This window comes from Canis aureus, chromosome 20 (assembly GCF_053574225.1).
Source record: "Canis aureus isolate CA01 chromosome 20, VMU_Caureus_v.1.0, whole genome shotgun sequence".
NCBI lineage: Eukaryota > Metazoa > Chordata > Mammalia > Carnivora > Canidae > Canis > Canis aureus.
In genome coordinates this window covers 40011433-40032466 of record NC_135630.1, presented here as the reverse complement: position 1 = coordinate 40032466, position 21034 = coordinate 40011433, and the positions used below count along the sequence as shown (strand labels likewise).

General features: G+C 36.6%; 1 pseudogene; it reads right to left on the bottom strand.

Moving 5' to 3' along the window:
- Positions 1–228: 228 nt before the first annotated feature.
- Positions 229–1707, bottom strand: LOC144291961 (elongation factor 1-alpha 1 pseudogene; annotated as a pseudogene).
- Between the last annotated feature and the right edge of the window lie 19327 nt (positions 1708–21034).

The following is a 21034-nucleotide window of genomic DNA, read 5'->3' as shown; positions in this document are numbered from 1 at the left end:
CAATTTCTATAGAATCTTGATACATTTTTTTTTTCTCATTAAACTTTTGTTTTAATGGGTCTTAAAATTCTGTGACAGATTTTTGGTCAAGTTGTTTCCATGAAAAAGTACTGATTTAAAAAACTAATAACTTAAAACTGCCACACACACACACACACACACACACACGGTCCACAAAACATTCTCCTTTCTTTCTGAAGGTTTTATGATGCACTGTTATCATAACCAGTCTTTTACTATTAAATGTAAATGGCCAATTGACACAAACAGTTCTGAGACCCTTCTTCCACCACTGATTAAGATGGGTGGCAGGTATTGGGGATAATACTCATTTAGCCTTCTGAGCTTTCTGGGCAGACTTGATGACTTTGCCAGCTCCAGCTGCCTTCTTGTCCACTGCTTTGATGACACCCACAGCAACTGTCTGTCTCATGTCACAAACAGCAAAACAGCCCAGAGGAGGATAGTCAGAGAAGCTCTCAACACACATAGGTTTGCCAGGAACCTATCAACAATGGCCAGATTTCAAGAACTTGGGACCATCTTCCAGCTTTTTTCCAGAACAACGATCTATCTTCTCCTTCAGCTCAGCAAACTTGCAAGCAACGTGGACTGTGTGACAATCCATCAGAGGTGCATATCTAGCACTGATTTGGCCGGGATGGTTCAGGATAATCACCTGAGCTGTGAAGCCAGCTGCTTCCATTGGTGGTTCATTTTTGCTGTCACCAGCCACATTGCCACGACGAACATCTTTGACAGATATGTTCTTGACATTGAAGCCCACATTGTCCCCAGGAAGAGCCTCCCTCAAAGCTTCATGGTGCATTTCAACAGACTTGACTTCAGTTGTAACATTGACCAGAGCAAAGGTGACCACCATGCCAGGCTTAAGAACTCCAGTTTCCACTTGACCCACTGGGACAGTACCAATACCACCAATTGTGTAGACTTCCTAGAGAGGCAGATGCAAGGACTTATCAGTTGGACACGTTGGTGGCAGAATGCAATCCAGAGCTTCAAGCAGTATGGTTCCACTGGCATTCCCATCTTTATAGGTGACTTTCTATCCCTTGAACCAAGGCATGTTAGCACTTGGCTCATGCATGTTGTCACCATTCCAACCAGAAATTGGCACAAATGCTACTGTATCGGGGTTGTAGCCAATTTTCTTAATGTAGGTGCTGACTTCCTTAATGATTTCCTCATATCTCTTCTGGCTGTAGGGTGGTTCAATGGAATCCATTTTGTCAACACCAACAATTAGTTGTTTTACACCCAGTGTGTAAGCCAGAAGGGCATGCTCATGGGTCTGCCCATTCTTGGAGATACCTGCTTCAAATTCACCAACACCAGCAGCAATAATTAGGACAGCACAGTCAGCCTGAGATGTGCCTGTAATCATGTTTTTGATAAAGTCTCTATGTCCTGGGGCATCAATAATGGTCACATAATACTTGTTGGTCTCAAATTTCCCAGGGAGAAATCAATGGTGATATCACGTTCTCATTCAGCTTTTAGTTCATCCAAGACCCAGGCATACTTGAAAGAGCCTTTTCCCATCTCAGCAGCCTCCTTCTCAAATTTTTAGATAGTTCTTTTGTTGATCCCACCATATTTGTAGATCAGATGGCCAGTTGTGGTAGACTTGCCTGAATCTACATGTCCAATGACAACGATGTTGATGTGAGTCTTTTCTTTTCCCATTTTGATTTAGGTTTAGCGGTGGTTTTCATGACACCTGTGTTCTGGCAGCAAACCCGTTGTGAAAAAAGTGAATCTTGATTCATTTTAACTGGTTATATCTTCTGTTAATGTCATATGCTAAGTACTCCTAGTGTCATGTGTCCATGGCAAAATCCAAATATAAAATAAAATAAATGCTGTGTAATTCTAATGTATAGAGATTCAAACAAAGCCATCAGGGTATGGTCCATCTCTTTATTGGTTGGACTTTCTATCTTCTCTCCTGGCTTCATTCTTTACCAGACCCTCTCAACATTATTAATTGAGTTTCAGTAAGGATAGAATTCTCGTTCTTTAATAGTTACAACAAAGACTTGAGATGGAATACCAGTAGTATTTTGGGTTACTTGGCCATCCATGGATCAATTGTTGTGGTCAGAGAAATGATATGCCCTGAATAGGTAGGCTTGATTCTCCTTAAATCAATAGTTGAAATCAGCCATAAATGTCCACATGAAATGAGAGAGACTGCAAGAAGTTTTCGCATTGGAAAACCAAGGCACATACCAAAAGAAATGGTAAAGGATAGCAGGCATCTATGTTCACCAGTGTTGATAAAAATCTTCTTAGTGCATTATCTTTATCTTTATCAGTCAAGGAATTTTCTCACTAAGAGATAATTTTCTTGTTGAAAAATAGGAAAAAAAAAAGTTTAAAATTTTACTTAAAAGTTTCTTAATTCATATCCCTGGGACCTAGACTTTATCCTGTCCTTTGCATTGCTTTTGAGAAGGCACAAGTATGATTTTAATAAACACATTTTCATCTTTTCCAGCATTTGGCCTTGTGACTTTGTATCAGCAGTGTAAATGTTATAGGAATTGGACTGACCATTTGCAAAGAGAAAAAAACCTGACAGTGTGTGTTGGTGGAGAATCAATTCTAGAAATAAATAGAATATAACCCTAGCATGTTAACCTTAATTATCTAAGCAAATATTACACATTCTGACAGTGCATCATAAATAGACATCTCTTTGTTATAGGAATCCTCTTCCAGATTTAGGAGTGTGGAGTGGTTCCCATGTTACCTTCATTACCCTAAGTAGAAAATTGTTGGGGGAATCCATTTTTTCAGTTTTATAGAATATGAAATCTTGGTAAGGTTTGGAAATTTCTATGTCTCCTTTCTTGATGTGAACCTCCTAAGGCATAAGATGTAAAGGTAGCAAGTATAGGCTTGTGAGGACAATCCAAAAACTAGTCCCAGATCTCCTGTGGCCTATGCATGTATGTGTATAAGTAACTTTAACAATTGGTATTTCAAACTCTTCATATTAAAATATGTTAGTAACTCCCCATCTCCATGACATGATTCATATAAGGATAGACTATTGCTGTGACCACTCACTGAAAAATCTTAAAGTATACAAAAATGCAAAGTAGCACTCTATTATTCTTGTTATTATTTTATCACCTCCAATTTTACCACCATCTTTATATATGGTAACACATAGCTGTTTCCTACAATCTTAATAGTAATAAATTCCACTCCACAGCCTTTAAATGAATACTGATAATCTCTAAGTGTCTATCTTCAGCCCCAAATTCTCTTCTGGTTACTAGTTACATATAGCCAGCTGCTGATTTAGCAAATGCACTGAGATATCTGATGGGTCTCTCATACTTACCATGCCCAGAGTGAAATGTGATGTTCTTCCTATAATCTTTTCTATACCTATCTTCTCTTCTTCAGTAAAGTGAATTACAAATCGGCAGTTATTTAGGTCAAAAATCTGTCATTCATCTTTTATTTTTCTCTTTATATGTCTCATTCAATTCATAGGCAATACCCCAAAAGATATTTACCACGACCTTACTTTCACCACTTTAAGATGGCCTTCCTTTGTCTACTTTCTCTTTCTTACAGGCTGCATCTAAGGAAAGCAGGCTTGGTGGTTCATTTTGCATTGATGGTCATATTTTGCATCAAATGATATTAACTGTGAATCAGCTTTTTTGATAGTTGGGCCAGGAATTAAATTAAGAGGTGTCTTAAAGGTTCTGTTGGAAAAAATTACTCTATGTTTGATCATGATGGGCTACACTAACATAATCAGGAATTAGTGAGTTTTACTGTGAAAGCAATAGCTAAAAACAGAATATACTGGCAACAGAATCTGAACGAGTCTATAGGAGGGAAAGGAAATAAAAACCTATGGAGCTGGAACAGTACATGTGTATGTGTGTTTGGATGTGCGTGTGTATGTGTGTGAAGTATATAAATATACACAACTGTTAAGAGAGAAAGAGAAAATAAGCTTAGACATTGCATCCCTAGGATAGAAGACTACTAGGGATCATATTGTGATCTGAATGAGTTGCTAATTCAAAGTCTTACTTATACAGCTTTGAAACTTTCTTTTCTTTTCTTTTCTTTTCTTTTCTTTTCTTTTCTTTTCTTTTCTTTTCTTTTCTTCTTTTCTTTTCTTTTCTTTTCTTTCTTTTCTTTTCTTTTCTTTTCCTTTCTTCCTTCCTTCCTTCCTTCCTTTCTTTCTTCTTTCTTTCTTTCTTTCTTTCTTTCTTTCTTTCTTTCTTTCTTTCTTTCTTCTTTCTTTCTTTTTCTTAAAATTAACCATTAACTGAGGCAACCAAAGCCGGTCCATGTTCCTCGAGGTATGAAAAAATAAAATGCCACCTAAAATAGTTATTGCAAGTTAACTTGCAAGTAATGGATCCTCATAAAGGCTTGGAGGTTATAGAACTGGCAATAGTACAAAGCTGGAGGTGGTAGCACAAAGGAGCTCATGATTTGTCTGTGAAGTTGATGATTAAGCTATTATATAAAATATTTCTCTACCAAAAGACTAAAGCAGAGCTTTGGCTGCAGCTTTGGAATACTTCAATGTGTTAAGTAATGTAGGCACAGTAGATGTAAAAGTTTACTTCTCATACCTCAAAATGACTGCAGTAGAAAAAACACAAGACAAAGGGGTAAAAAGAGTATTATTATATAAACACCTTAAAGTATGTTTTCTCCCCATACCTAATGCTCTGAGATAAAACTAGCTCTAGAGATATGTGCAGTGCATTTTAAAGATAATTTGAGGTCTAAAGATGATAGGATTTCATGGTCAAGATCAGTACCTTAATGGTCGAAGGTCTGGCACCTAAGAATTTGAATGGGATTATTTAGGAAGAATTGAAAGTGCCCGGGGTGTTGGAAATTCTCACATTTAAAAAACATACAAATCTGCTCTTAATTTATCCCTGCAACTAGAGCAAATGCTATCCGAATGCCCCGTGGACCTGAAAAAGATATAAAAAATCAGAATAATAAATGGATTATGAAGAATTTTTATAGAATCTTCTACAAGAAACCAAGAAAGAATTAAGTATATATGAATTTTACTGGCTCCTGGTGAGAAAGTTTATCAAATAGGTAATTATACTGAGATGATTGGTTCCTTGTTTATATGTGGAGGTACACGGGGATGTAACACACTGTTCATTCAGTGTGTTAATCTGAGCCATATTTGGTAGCCATTTTTGAGTTAACTGATACAAACTTAAACCCAGCAGTGGAAAAAAAAAAAAAAAAACAGCAGTGGCCCATGCTATGGGAGGAAAGAAAGTAGAATTGCCGTTTATTTCATGTATCTGGCTGACTCACTCCTGCCTTAAAATCCCTTCCAGGATGCAAAATAATATTTTTGCACTGCCAGTACTTTAAGAGAAGCCTTCAGAGGTTAAAATAGCCCTTGCCTGATATTCCTACCTGAGCCCAAAGAATGCTAATGAGAAAGGAAAACTGAAATAGTCCTATTGACTATAGCAGGAATAGGAACCTATCAGGCTAGGTTGGTTAGGATTGATTATTTCATGCAAGTAAAACACATTAATCATGAAATCTCAAAGGCTTAACACAACAAAAGTTTATATCTCTCTCAGGCACTGTTAGGGGAAACAGGCTGAAAAAGTACACAAGGATTTTTATTAACAAAACCAGGAGATGGCCAAGAGTGCTTTTCCTCACAGCCTATTGAGTAGAACTACCTTATGACTATGCAAATTATAAGGAGGTTGGACAATGTCAGTCAGAATACAAGTGACCATTATTGTTTCTGCCATAGTCAGCCATCTTGACCTCAAACTTTTTATTCCCTTTTGCATAGAGCATACTCATCCTTTTCCCAGTGGAGACAATCCCTACATTTTTTGAGTATGCAGCTCAAAGTTTGGGATACTCAGGTAATGGTTGGTTGAACTTATAGTTTCTTCTTGGTCTCCTGACCATTTAACTTAAAAATACAGGTTATCCCACCACATCCAATATGCATGGTAGACAGTACTGATGTGGCTATAACAAATATTTCGATTCAAGAAGGGGAAGAAGTACATAAATACTCTGAAAACCCACCGGGCAGACACTAAGTCCCCACCCTGAAGAAGGAGACTGTTGAGTGGGCCCAAATTTCTCACCCTGAGAATTGTTCCACTGTCCAACATCCTCTAAGATTCTTTTCTAATAGTCTTCTCTATTATCCGTTTTGGGCATATCTAAGACTGCGAAATAATCTTTTGTTGGGTACTATGCAGCTTTCTCAACCCACTTTTTGCCATAAAAGGTTAATGTCCCAATGTTCATTAAGTTATAGTCTTTTTCGATCTAGATTCTAAAATCTGGTAACTATGTTTCTTATGAACTGTTGTTCATCTGTATCACAAGACAGTAAACCTGCCAAAAGATTTTGGGAGATGTCTGTTAATCAAATTCTCTCATTCTGGCATTGGACTCTCAACTTATAACCCAAGATCAAGAGTTGCATACTCCACCAACTAAGCCAGCCAGGTACCCCTTGACTACACTTGAAAGTTGGCTTTTGGACAGCCTGGGTGGCTCAGAGGTTTAGCGCCTTTTTCAGCCCAGGGCATGATCCTGGAGTCCCAGAATTGAGTCCCATGTCGGGCTCCTTGCATGGGGCTTGTTTCTCCCTCTGCCTGTGTCTCTGTGTCACTCTCACTCTCTCTCTCTCTCTGTCTCATGAATAAATAAATAAAATCTTTAAAAAAAAAAAAAAAGAAAGTTGGCTTTTCTAACACTGCAAATACTCCCTCAATTTCTGAGATTTTGCCATTCCCTTCTTTTCTGCTCACAAAGCCGATAGTCCTTTCTCTTTCCTACAGTACCTATGCATCTGAAAACAAAACCCAACACAAGCATCCTTTGCCAAGCTCTTTGAGCTGAAGGTTCATAATGTAGGACTTGTTTTCCAGGTTTCCACAGATAAAAGTATTGCTTACTATTTTGCCATTGTATTATGTGGATCACTACCTTTTTGGAGTTTTAGTTTACTCTCCCATACTTTCAACAATGAAGCTTAATTGTTAAACTAAAGCCATGCATTTTAGACTTTTGTTTGTTTCAACAAATTCTTTTTTTCTCTTTCTCTCTCTTTTTTTTAATATATTAGTTCTTTTTTTTTAATTTTTATTTATTTATGATAGTCACAGAGAGAGAGAGAGAGAGAGAGAGAGGCAGAGACACAGGCAGAGGGAGAAGCAGGCTCCATGCACCGGGAGCCCGACGTGGGATTCGATCCCGGGTCTCCAGGATCGCGCCCTGGGCCAAAGGCAGGAACCAAACCGCTGCGCCACCCAGGGACCCCTCTCTTTTTTTTTAACCAGTAGGAAAGGCTATGCTGTGGTAACAATAACCCCAAAATAATTTTACAAACAACTTGGCGGATGACATTTATGGTTTTCAAGAGAAACTATTTCTTGCTTATGCTATGCTCCATTATCTTGTGCCTCCATCATTGAAACACACACATGCACACACCCCTACAAACAAACAAAAATGACCTTTTTGGTTGTTATAGAGACTAGAGAACCATGCATGTTTGTCTGTAGGTTTATTTTTACTGATTCAACTACATACTTTGCTTTTCTATACAACCCAATAGCCAAGTCTCACACATCTGCAGAAGATTTGAAAATGTAGGGGTGTAAATTGATATCTGGTAAGCACGACAGTCTTTCCCACAGCACACTCAAGTGGCACCTGTTAAGTAGTGGTCATGGTCATTGGCTAGGGGACTTCAAATCCTTTTTAATAACTAGACAAAGCATACTAGATACACTATATCCATAGTTCAAAGCTAGGATGGGCTTGCTATAGTGAATGTCTTGAAGAATAATTAAGAAAGTAATTACCACCATAAAATAATCATAGCCCTTTGGACTGAGAGTAGTTCAAGGCAAAAAGATAGATATTAATAGGAGGATCATTTGGCTAAGAAAGGCTTTGTGAAATAGTTCTGCCCAGCCTGCCCCTCAGTATAATATTAAGTCAGGACCATCTTACTCCTTTTGGAGACTTCTGATTATGGAACAGAGCCAGTCACTAGGAGATACAGAGGCAAAGATAGATAAATACATAGATACATATACATAGATACATAGATAAATAGGGTGACCAAGTGAACTGATTGGCAAAGCCCTAAAGTAAGCAATAAGTATTTTGATTTTCAGTACCTAAAAGACAACAAGGTCACTAAAGCCTTGTATCATGAGATGTATCTTATAATAAATGTTAATTTACTAAGGTAGAGTAAGTGTCTCTATTCTTTGCAACTTGGAATATCCTGACTCATGTAAAAAGTGAATATGTGCATCTCATGAACTGAATTGTGTCCCTTCAAAATTCATACACTAAAGTCCTTTTTTTTAAAAAAAATTTAAAGTCCTAATCCCACATATGATGGTATGTGAAAATAGGGTCAATAAGGAGGTAATTAGAAAATTATAAGGTTAGGGACCTGCTCCAATAGGTTGGGTATCCTTATAAGATGAGGAGGAAACACCAGAGCTCTCTCGTTTTCTTTGTGAACTCACATGAAAGAAGGGCAATGTGAGGACACAGTGAGAAGTTTCTCTCAGTGAAACAGGAAAGGATGCCTAAGGTGGAGCCAGCCCTTACGATACCTTGATCTTGGACTTCTACTTCAAAACTGTGAGAAAGTTTAAAGTTTTAGCTTAAAATGCTGTTTAAACTATTTGGTCTGTGGTATTTTTTTTATAACAGCCCAAGCAAATTATTATTATTATCATTATTATTATTTAAAGATTTATTTATTTTTTTATTCGTGAGAGACACAGAGAGAGGGGCAGAGGCACAGGCAGAGGGAGAAGCAGGCTCCTTCCAGGGAACCCAATGTGGGACTCAATCCCAGGCCCCAGGATCATGCCCTGAGCCAAAGGCAGATGCTTAACCACTGAGCCACCCAGGGGTCCCTAAGCAGATTATTATTATTATAATAACTCAAGTGTCTTCTTGTCTTACTGTTCTTTTATTTTGTCTTAAAAAACTCTACAGATTTATATATATATTTTTTTGTTTCACAAAAAAATTACCTATCTATCTATATATTTATTTTTTACTTTGATTTTGCAGCTCAGGGTAGCATGATGGTTAGAAGATCAGCAAAGACAACCCGTGGGCTTTACAAATTAAAACACTAAGCAAATGTGAACATTATTAGTATTTTAATAGTCCTCATGGGTGCTGATGTGGAAAATTGAGGTAATTACATGGACCAGTGGCCCTTGATATTTACAATATATGTAATGATATTTTGTTCACTGCTTCACTTTTTGGAAAGCTTTTGTCTAAAACAACGTATTCTTTCTTCAAATTATAAACTTTCTATTTTAGTCATATTTACTAAATGTATACAACAAATTATGAACACTTACCACAATGCCACAGACAGAACTAGGTGATGAGGAGTTATTGTTGAGCGAAATAGACACAAATCCCTGCCCTCATGAGATTTGGTAAGAGGAGATAAGCAATGAATATTATAAATCTGCTAAATATCTGATATGTGATATGATTTGCACTGTAATGTTGGAAGGGAGATTTGGATGGGAGGAATTGAAATTTAACAGAAGGTGGCACTGGGGTTGAAAACCTGAAGCAGATATGAAACAATCATGCATATAGCTGAAGGGAAGATCATTCAAGCCAGAGGAAACAGTGCACCCAAAGACCTGAACCGAGTATGTTGGGCTTGTTTATGAAGTAGCTAGGAGGTCATCATGGCTGGAAGAGTGTGATGAGGGGAAAGCTGCAGGAGATGAAGATCAGAAAAGTAATCATGTGGGTCCTTGTAGGTTAAACAACTTGGCTTTTGCCCTTGAAGAGCTGGAAGCCACTGAGATGTTGAGTAAGACAGTGATACGCCCTGATTTATACTTTTTTTTTTTTTTTTTTTTTTTTATGGGTAGCAGTGAGAGGAAAGAGCAAGAGAGAATCTTAAGAAGAAGTCTCCCTCCCCAGTGTGGAACCCAACATGGGGCTCCATCTCACAACCTGGAGATCACGACCTGAGGCTGTAATCAAGAGTTGGAGGCTTAATCAACTGAGCCACCAGGCCCCTCCGCTCTGATTTATATTTTAACAAGGTAATTCTCGCTATTGCATTGAAAATAGACTGAAGGAAGGCAAGGGGATAGAAATGAGACCAGTTAGGAGGCTACCTCAGTAACTGGGGAAAGAGAGCAGTGACTTGCATAAGGAGGGTTGGGGTAGAGGAATTGAGAAAATGACTTATTCTGGACATATTCTGAACATAAGATCCTTAAGACATGCTGACATACTAGATAGGAAGTATGATAGAGAGGAGTGAAGGGTAAGTGTAAAATTACTGATCAGAACATGGAATTCATTAACTGAGATAGATTAGGTGGGAGGCAACACACGTGTTGGAGAATTAATGGCTCCCCATTGAAGATGTGAAGTTTCAAATATTGAATATGTCTGTATGTAAGATGTTAGGTAGGTAATGAGATAGGTAATTGAGGGGAATGGAACAGGAATATTTGAGAGTTGTCAGTGAATAGATGATAGTTCAAGCTACTGCATAACTATCCGTGATACCATGGAGGAAGGATGTGTACATAGGTAAGTTGAAACCTTCCAGGGTTGGACTGTGGAACATGGTTGGAGATTCTGATAGATGCAGGAACTTTTATGAAACTACTATCGAGTCTCTATTGCAATATTTCTTTTTTTAAAAAAGATTTTATTTATTTATTCATGAGAGACACACAAAGAGAGGCAAAGACATAGGTAGAGGGAGAAGCAGGTTCCCTGTGGGGAGCCCATTGTGGGACTCAGTCCCAGACTCAGGATCATGATCTGAGCCAATGGCAGATGTTCAACCACTGAGCCACCCTGGTGCTCCTATTTCAGTATTTCTTGATTCTATTCATATATTATATCCAAATTACTTTATAGAATAATTCTGGATATTTAGTTCCTAACATATAAAATAAGCCTTTAATGTATCAAGAAGTGTGTGCTTTAAGGCTGAGTCAGTTGTAGTGTATCTCCTTTTGGGTCTTGGTGAATTTTTATATCCTTTAGTTTACTGATTTTATGAACTTTCTGAAGTATGTTTGTTTTCACTTTTATCAGCCCTGTAATTTTAGAATGTGGGACCTAATTTGTTGATATTTCTGAGAATCATTTTAGTATAAGCCACAATGATTTTAGTTTTCGGGAAGTTTACAACTTAGTTGGTGATAAACAAAGACATATGTAAATAAATAATTTCAGATATGTTGTATGTTAAAAAGAAAATACAAAAGGGTGAAGAGATAGGGAGTGACAGCAGTGGGGGACAGGCAATCTGTTTTATGGTAATGATCAGGAAAAGCCTCTCTACAAAGATATTTGAACAATGAGCTGAATAATGAAAAAGATGTGTTCAAAGACACACAGACACAAGAAATAGGGAAGATTGTTACAGAGAAAGGGAAGAGCAATTGTAATAAATGTATAAGCATTCATTTAGCAATCATTTACATAATAACTGCTAGATGCTACAATTTAAATAATATAGTCCCGATTCTTGAAAGTCTTATTGTCTGTTGGTCTAATGAGCACTCTTATCAAGCTTTACTATTCAATATCAACAACTAATTACCAGAACACATGGAGTTGTGAGTTGAGTTTTGAGGAGCAGTTTTTTTTTTTTTTTTTTTCGTGAAAAACAGTTCTCATGTTCCTTGGGATTAGCTAGGTCATTGTCTTAGGTCTACTCCTGTTTTCTCTGCCTTTTTGTCATTTGTCCTTATTTATATGCGTTATGCAAAGATCTACACATTCTTTATGAAATCTTTTCCATGTCCCGGGACTTCACTGATAGGACATTGATGCTCATTTTATGCCCTTCATCTTATACCCCTTCTTCCTGCTGCATACTTTGCACCTCACACTCTTTCTGCACTGTCAGTACACTCCTTTCTGTGCACTTTAGTTTCCTGCAGAATGCAATTCATCACCTTATCTTTTCCTCAGTGTTATCATCTGTTCCTATGTACTGTCCTATTAAACTTTTAGTTTTAAGATAGATTGAGGTTGACAGAAAAGAAATACTCATTTACTCCTACCCAGATTCCACTATGATTAATATCTTGCAGTAGTATGCTACATTTGCAACAATTAATGAACCAATACCTATACGTTGTTGTTAAGTGAAGTCCATATCTTATTTAGATTCCCTTAATTTTTACCTACTATCATCTTTTTGTCCTCCAGGGTCCCATCCAGTATATCACCTTACTTTTAGTTGTCATGTCTCCTTTAGCTCCTCTTCTCTTAGCTGTGACAGTTTCTCAATCTTCCTTTGTTTTTGATGATGTTGGCAATTTTGAGAAGTCCTGGTCAGTATTTTGTAGTATGTTCCTCAATTTGAGTTTATCTGATATTTTTCTCATGATTAGGTTGGGTCTGAGTTTGGGGAGGAAGAAGAGGTAAGATGCCATTCTCATTACACCAAGGGGTACATACTACCAACAAAACCTATTGATGCTGATGTTGACCTTGATAAGCTGGCTGAGATAGGTTTTGTCTGCTTTTTTCATGGTACAGTTATTCTTTTTTTTTAAGGTTTTATTTATTTATTCATGACACACACACACACACACACACACACACACAGAGGCAGAGACACAGGCAGAGGGAGAAGCAGGCTCCATGCAGAGAGCCTGATGTGGGACTCAATCCCAGGATCTATCATTTAACTATATTTATGTCAGTATATATCAATGGATATTTATTTTGTGGTGCAAGCTGTTTGTTTATTTTGTTTTACCCTCTTGTCTCATCTCAAAAGCAAGGAAGACGCTTTGTTGTTTTTTTGTTTGTTGGTTGGTTTGTTTAAATTTGCCTTTTGTTTGTCAGAGAATACCAACACACACTTCTTGGGGTTTACTTTGGACTTTGGGCTAAGGAGTTGTTCTCATCATTTGTTCCGTTTATAAAGGAGAGAGTCCTGTCAGTATTCTCTTTGGGAACCAAAAAAACCCCAACTTTTTCAGACACAAGGACAGCAGTAACTTTTCATCATCTCATTGGCTCAGAAGTAAATAGCTGAATTAGGAGACAGAAAGAAAGCAAATAGCACTGAAGTCCCATAGCCAATAATTCCTTGTTATCCAGCCTCTGGGTGGGCCAACTTTTCTAACCAGAAACTGTTTTGTTGTTGTTGTTGTTGTTGTTGTTGTTTTTCCCCTAGAATATATTAATGTATTTAAGAAGTACTTTTTAATACATTTAAGAAGTACTCTTTAGTAGTTTCTCTTTCTTTCTTTCTTTCTTTCTTTCTTTCTTTCTTTCTTTCTTCTTCTCTTTCTTCCTTCCTTCCTTCCTTTCTTTCTTTCTTTCTTTCTTTCTTTCTTTCTTTTCTTTCTTTCTTTCTTTTTAATATCTCTGGTTACTCTACAACTCCTCGAAATTCGGTTTCGATTCTGCCTTATACTAGAACTGACTCTAAAAGTGTAAATATTCCTTAACTGCCATATCAACAAATGTTCAACATTTTAATAAATACTCCATACATAATGATTCAAGCTCTTGGCAGATTTTGTTTTTATTGGGCAGCCACTGTTTTCTTCACCAGAAATAGTGGTTAAAAATGTATAAAGGAAGAAAAAAATGTATAAAGGGCTCTTCTCTGAATCTTCTGGCCCCACATATAGTTCTCTCCTTGCCACTCTTGTGTATCAGAACAAAACTGTCCTCTTGGTAAAATCAAGATCAATATCCTGCCCCATGCTGTGGGACTCCTTTCTATGAATTTTAGTCCAGTTGCATAAGGATTCCAGGCCAGTGAAATAAACTTCAGATTATTAACTCTCAGGAATTTTTTTCTGAATCTCTTTCATGTTTTCTAATGTTTTATTGTGTATTTTAGAAATCTGAGCATGCCCCTTCTGTCCTTTGGTAGTTGAGAAATTAAGACAGATTCCATATTTTAATCGACTTACATGCTTTTCATGATATATATCATTTTAATAGATCATTGGAATAAGCTGATTCCAGTTACCACATTTGCAGTATTCTTAATAGTTGTTTTAAGAGATTTTCTTTCTTGTGGTTCCTGGGTGGCTCAGTCGTTAAGCTCCTTTTGATTTTGGCTCAAGTCATCATCTCAGGTTTGTGAGATCAAGCTGTAAGTCTGGCTCTGCACTCAGCGTGGCAGTTTACTGGAGATTCTCTCTTTCCTTCTCCTTCTGACCCTCCTCCTACCTGTGTGTGCACATGTGCATGCTCCCTCCCTCAAAAAAAAAAAAATCTTAAAAAAAAAGAAAGTTTATTTCCTTTTCATCTCTTTCTTTTCAAGCAAGAAGCCATTAGGTAATTTATACACATGTTCTGCCATCCAGGAGGTGGACCACACTCCTTAGGTGTAGGGTGCACAAGTGAATTATTTCCAAAGAGTACTGTTTGGAAAAGGAAGAAGAAACAACTTTACAGGAGAAACAAGCGCTTTCTGCAGGTGATCAAGATTAACAGTAGGAGTAGTAAGTCATACTGATAGTATGTATCCTTTGATATGATGTGATGATAATGGCACCTGATTTCTGTGGTCTTTCTCCCAAGCAACTATAACTCCAATATATTCATAGGAAGGAAAAAAAAAAAAAAAAGGAAATCAGATGCATCCCAATTGAGGAAAATTCAATAGAATACCTGACCAATACTTCTGAAAACTTTCAAATTCATTAAAAAAATTAAAATTAAAATTAAAAAAGGATGCCAGGGTGGCTCAGTGGTTGAGCATCTGCCTTTGGCTCTGGGTGTGATCCTGGGATCCTGAGGTGGAGTCCCGCATCGGGCTCCCCACAGGGAGCCTCCTTCTCCCTCTGCCTCTCTCTCTCTACCTCTCTCTCTCTCTCATGAGTAAATAAATAAATTAAAAAACCTCAAAGAAAGAAGAAAGAAGAAAAGAAAGAAGGAAGGAAGGAAGGAAAGAAAGAAAGAGAGAGAGAAAGAAAGAAAGAAAGAAAGAAAGAAAGAAAGAAAGAAAGAGAAGGAAAATCTAAGAAACTGTCATAGCCAGGAGTCCAAGGAGACATGATTGATCACTAAATGTAATATGGGATCCAAGATGAAAGTCTAGAATACCAACAATAGCAGCAGCAACAACAAAAGGACATTAGGTAGAAACTAAGGGGAATTCAGTAAATTATTGTTTTTAGTTAATAATAATGTCTCACTATACCAGTGAGTTATCAAACTGCTTTACATTTCCTTTAATGTCTATTGCTCCCCTATGTGGGTCTTTAGCTCTAGTTGAAGTAGTCTGTGTCCTTCTACCCACTGTCCTATTTCCTGTGTCCGCATCTTTATTCACATTAGTTTCCCTACCCCTTATATATTCAATCAACGCTTCTTCCCCACTCTGCTTCCGTGGGAGATGGGAAATCAAAACTGTATCAAACATTAATTTTCAACTTAAAAGCATTTGTAGGTTTGTCCTTATATTGCCTTAACTGAAATAAACTTTCCTTCCCTCCACACCAGTAAGAATTATTAACTGTGTTATTTCACTCTTCATGTGCTAGTTTACACAGTTATTTTTCCATATGTATTTTGGAAGGCAATTTATTATCATTTTGCATACATCTGAACTTGCTGAACAGAAACATTTCCTAGAATTACCTTTCTTTATAGTCCTACTTTAGATCTTATCATAAGAGAAAAGTGTGTGAGATAGGGAAAGTAAAAGGAAAGTAGCTCTGGAGGTTGGTATAAGGTGTAGGCACTATAGTAGCTCACACACATTGCTGATCTTCTGGATCACCTTGCTTTGGTGGGGTGGCAACCTGGCCTCTGGGTGATTGAATATCATAGGACCTCCTCCTCCTAGTTCTGGGCCAGGCATAAGGGCAGTTCCTTAATGAAAGGTCATCAAAGTAATCAGGGCAGCATCAGATTTGGTTTCAATTTGTCCTTATGGGTTTCCTTAATGGATTTGTTTTTTCTCTCTTATTCTACTTCACATCCAGCTCTCCTTTCTGTCTGCTAATCTTGCTGACCCTTAGTGTTCATGGTCTTGCATGAACTTCATCACCAGCATTCAAGTGTGCAAACTCTAGGAAAAAAAAAAAAAAATATATATATAGATATATATATATATCTATATATATATATAATGTAAAAGGGAAAATTGAATCATATAAAATGTTCCTAGAAAGAAGGTAAAGAAAAGATTATAAGAAAAAAATTGCAATGAATAGTGAACAGATACAAATGCAGTAGGTATTAAGCCATACCTATCAATAATTGTTTTAAATGTGACTGATCTAAACACACCATTTAAAAGATAGAGATTGTCACAAAGAGAATAAAGAACAAGACCTGCCTGTTATCCAAAATAAATAAATAAATAAATAAATACCCCACTTATAATTCATGAACTCAGCAACTCTGCTAGGTTAAAAGTAGAGTTGGAGAAAGATATACTGTGCTAACACTAATGAAAAGAAAGATGTAGTAATGGATTAGTTACATTAATTTCAGACAAAGACTACAGAGCAGGAAAATCCTCAGAGATAAAAAGAGGCATTACATAATGAAAAAGGGGTCAATTCTCTAAGAAGACAATCCTTAACGTATATGTGCTTAATATCAGAGAATCAAAATATGTGGACCAAAAACTATTAGAACTAGAAGAGGAAATAGACAACTAGTACAAGTGAAGACTTCAACACCTTTCCATCAATAATAGATTCAGCAGCCAGAAAATTGGTGAAGACACTGTTGAACTCAAAAGCAGCATCAGTGAACTGGGTCTAATCAGCATATGTGGACTACTTCACTAAGCAACAGCAGAATACACCTTCTTCTTCTCAAGTTCCTGTGGAACATTTATTAAGATAGACCACATTCTGGGTCAGAAAACATACCTTAACATATTTTAAATAATACAATGTGTACTCTCAGACCACAATGGAATTAAATTAGCAATCAATAATAAAAAAAAAAAGCTGGAAAACCACAAAAATACTCGGAGATTGAAAAACATAATTCTCAATAGCACATGGGTCAAAGAGATAATCTTAATAAAAATATTTTTGAGCTTTAAATTATAATGAAAATACATCTTACCAAGATTTGTGGGATACAGAAAAGAATAGTGCTTTCCTTTTTCCTTTTTTTTTTTTTTTTTTTGAGATTACAAAAACTTTTAAGGTTTTAGCATGTTACATATTTATTTTCTTTTTTAAAAAAGACTTTATTTGAGACGTGAGATAGAGAGAGAGAGAGAGAGAGAGAGAGAACAAGTGGAGGGAGGGGCAGACTCCTTGCAGAGCAGAGAGCCCAACTTTGGACTTGATCTGAGGACTCTGGGATCATGACCTGAACCAAAGGCAGATGCTTAACCAACTGAGCCACTAAGGCATCCCCATGTGACATATTTCTTAAAGAAAATGAAAAGTTTCCAATACATTGAAATATAAACCACCATACATACAACACATGGCAGGATAAAGTAAAACAATAAGATTACACAATCTCTGCAGTAGACATGATCTTTTTAAGTTTTTATTTATTTATTTATTTATGATAGTCACACAGAGAGGGAGAGAGAGGCAGAGACACAGGCAGAGGGAGAAGCAGGCTCCATGCACTGGGAGCCTGACGTGGGATTCGATCCCGGGTCTCCAGGATCGCGCCCCGGGCCAAAAGGCAGGCGCTAAACCGCTGCGCCACTCAGGGATCCCCAGTAGACATGATCTTAATCTCAGATGTTTCCTCCATCTGCCAAATGTGTTCTTCTGCGTACATAGCTCAGCATAGATTCTGGGGTCACACTCAGCCAAGGCTATAGCCCAAAGAGCACTCATCTGGCTGGGTTGTGGTGGTGTTGGCTCTGCTTAAAAACAAGGCAGTTACCAGGATAGTCAAAAGTGTATTGAACATACTTTAAATATTAATGTGAGAAACGTGAAGGCAAAATAATAATGTTATCATAAAGTATTTAGCAATTAAGGACAGCTGTGTAATGCTTGAGACTGAAAAAGGGGCTCACCAGCTTCATTCCTTTAGTTTCCTGGGCGGTGACCACTGAAATAGCAAGATGTATAGGAAATTATAACATCAAATACATATTATAAAAAAAAGAATGAACATCTGAAGTCAATAACCTAAGCTTCCACCTTAGAAAAACCAAAATAAAATAATTTAGTTTAAAGGAATCAGAATAAAATCAATAAAAATAAGAGAAAGATCAGTTAAATTGAAAACAGGGAAATGATAAAGTCAACAGAATCAAAACCTCACTCTAAAAATATCAATAAAATCGATATACTTCTGGCTGGAGAACAAAGGAAAAAAAAAAAAAAAGAAAGAGAGAGAGAACAGAAAATCAAAGGCCTAATAATCTGGAAAGCCAGTGGTATAAATTCTATTCCAAAGCAGGGAGGCTTGATATCCAGTTTGGGTTTAAGCACAGGAAGACAGACACCCCAGCTCAAAGCAGCCAGACAGCAGTTATCTAAGGAAAATAACTTACTTGTTCTGTTTGTGTTTCCAGTTGATTAGGTGAGCCTCCTCCACATAAAGGAAGGCAGTTTGCTTTACTCAGTCTACTGATTCAATGTCAACCACATCCAGAAACACCCTTATAGACACACCCAGAATAATGTTTAACCAAATGTCTGGTCATCTGGTGCTCTAGTACAGTTGACACATGATGTTAATCACCACATATAATACGAAAAATAAGAGAATTCATTACTACTGAGCCCATAGACATTAAAGGAAAATAAAGTAACATGAACAATTAGATGATCTGGGCTAATATCTTGAAAGACACAAACTATCAAAAACTAAGCAAGGAGAAATAAATAATCTGAAAAGGTTCATAACTATTATAAAAATTTAAGCAATGATCAATAATTTTACAAAATTAAAAAGTACTAGGCTGAGATGGTAAATTCTACTGAATATTTAAGGGGGTAATTATTCTAATTTCCTATAATATCTTTAAGAAAATTTAAGCAGATGGAATATCTCCTAACTCATTCCTTACAGCCAAAATTGTCATAAAATCTGATAAAGAAATGACAGGAAAACTGCTACAGACCAATGTCTCCAATAAATGTGCATACAGAATTCTCAGCTAACTATTTGCATATTAAATCCAGAAATGTGTAAACAGAAATATTCCCAATTACCATTGGACTTCATTCCAGATTTGCAAGTCTGATTCAACATTCAAAAATGAATTTACATAATCCTTCACAATAATAGGCTAAATCATATGATCATCAATGGATGAAAAAAAAAAGCTCTTGAAAAACTCAGGCTAAATCATATGATCATCAATGGATGAAAAAAAAAAGCTCTTGAAAAACTCAGGCAAAATCATATGATCATCAATGGATGAAAAAAAAAAAAGCTCTTGAAAAACTCAGCACTCATTCAAGGTAGAAGTAAGGCTATCAATTGAGAGAAACTTCCTTAACTTAATAAATGTTTGTTTTGGAGGTTTTTGCTTTTTACTGTAGTTCCCAGTTCAAATCAATCTCTGTAAAAATGCAGCATTGCAAAATCAAAGCAACACTAGTTGAACAGAAGCTAAATGAAAGAGACAAGTGACCACAGATGAAAAAGAATATAATTTTTGCAAGAATAGTTGGGGAAAATCACTAAACAAATGGACTACTACTGCCTCAACAATCAAAAATAAATATATAAATTTAAAAATAAAGCACACTAAGGAAGAGAAGAATCTAATTTCCAGAGTTACCATTTTATAATATTCAAATATTCAATTCTCAACAAAAAATAACAAAACAGGTTATGCAGTTTTACATACGGTGGTCTCTAAGGGGGCAACGATTGATCAAAGACCTGCATAAGAGAGTGAGTGAACCACACAAATAACCTGAGTAGGCTCCAGGCAGAAAGAAACTCAGAAAAACTCAAGATCTTCACTGATATTTTTGGAAAATAAATAATATTTGGGGGCTAATAAGATTGGAGGAGAGGTAGCCATTGGCAAGATCACAAGATGGTGAGATATGTCTATAATGCTCACTAATATTTAGATATCTTGTTCAATAATTTTATGAGCCTGGATTATCTCTGATTCTCATGTTTCTTGCCTGTGAAATCAACTAATTACATATTCATTGTTATAAGTCCAAGATAGGAATGTGAAGTTGGGTCTGGGATGCTAGTTGCATTCTGTTCTTTGTTCTAGGTGATGGTTACATGGATATTTTCATTTTACACATACTCATGACTTATGCACCCTACCGTATATGTGTTAAACTCTAATCAAAAGATTAAAAATACATAGCTATTTAACAGTGCTCTTGTAAAAAATAAAGTAATATGTATGTATGTAAATTGTCATGCAAAGTACCTGGTAAAAATTAGAACACACCTTTTATCTTTTTTTTTTTTTTCTTTAGCCTAGAAGCCCTAGAGATTTCTTTTTTTTTTTTTTTTTTTTTTTTTTTTTTTTTTTTTTTTTAGCCCTAGAGATTTCATAGTCCTTCTTATTGCTTATCTTCGGTTTTAAAAGAGCAGATAACAAAGTAAGTAAAATATATTTCAGAAAAAAAATTTAAATGATAATGTGTTCAATGATAAAGGACAAATTCCAAACAAATGAATTTCCCTATCAGCTGTCAACCTAATAAAACTTTCCAGTCTTCCTCTCCCTTTCCTCTAAAACATTTTTGGTTCTTCTGTGAGTAGAACATTTCATTTCTCAGATACATTTACTTAGCTTTCTTACCTTCTTCCAATTTTCTTCCCTATGCATTTTTGGTCAGTTTATTTTTTTAAAGATTTTATTTATTTGACAGAGAGCATAAGCAAGGGGAGCAGCAGAGGGAGAGGGAGAAGCAGGCTCCCCATTGAAGAGGGAGCCTGACTTGGGGCTCTATCCCAGGAACCCGGGGTCATGACCTGAGCCAAAGACAGATGCTAAGCAGACTGAGTCACCCTGGCCCTCTTTCTCTTTTTTCATTTT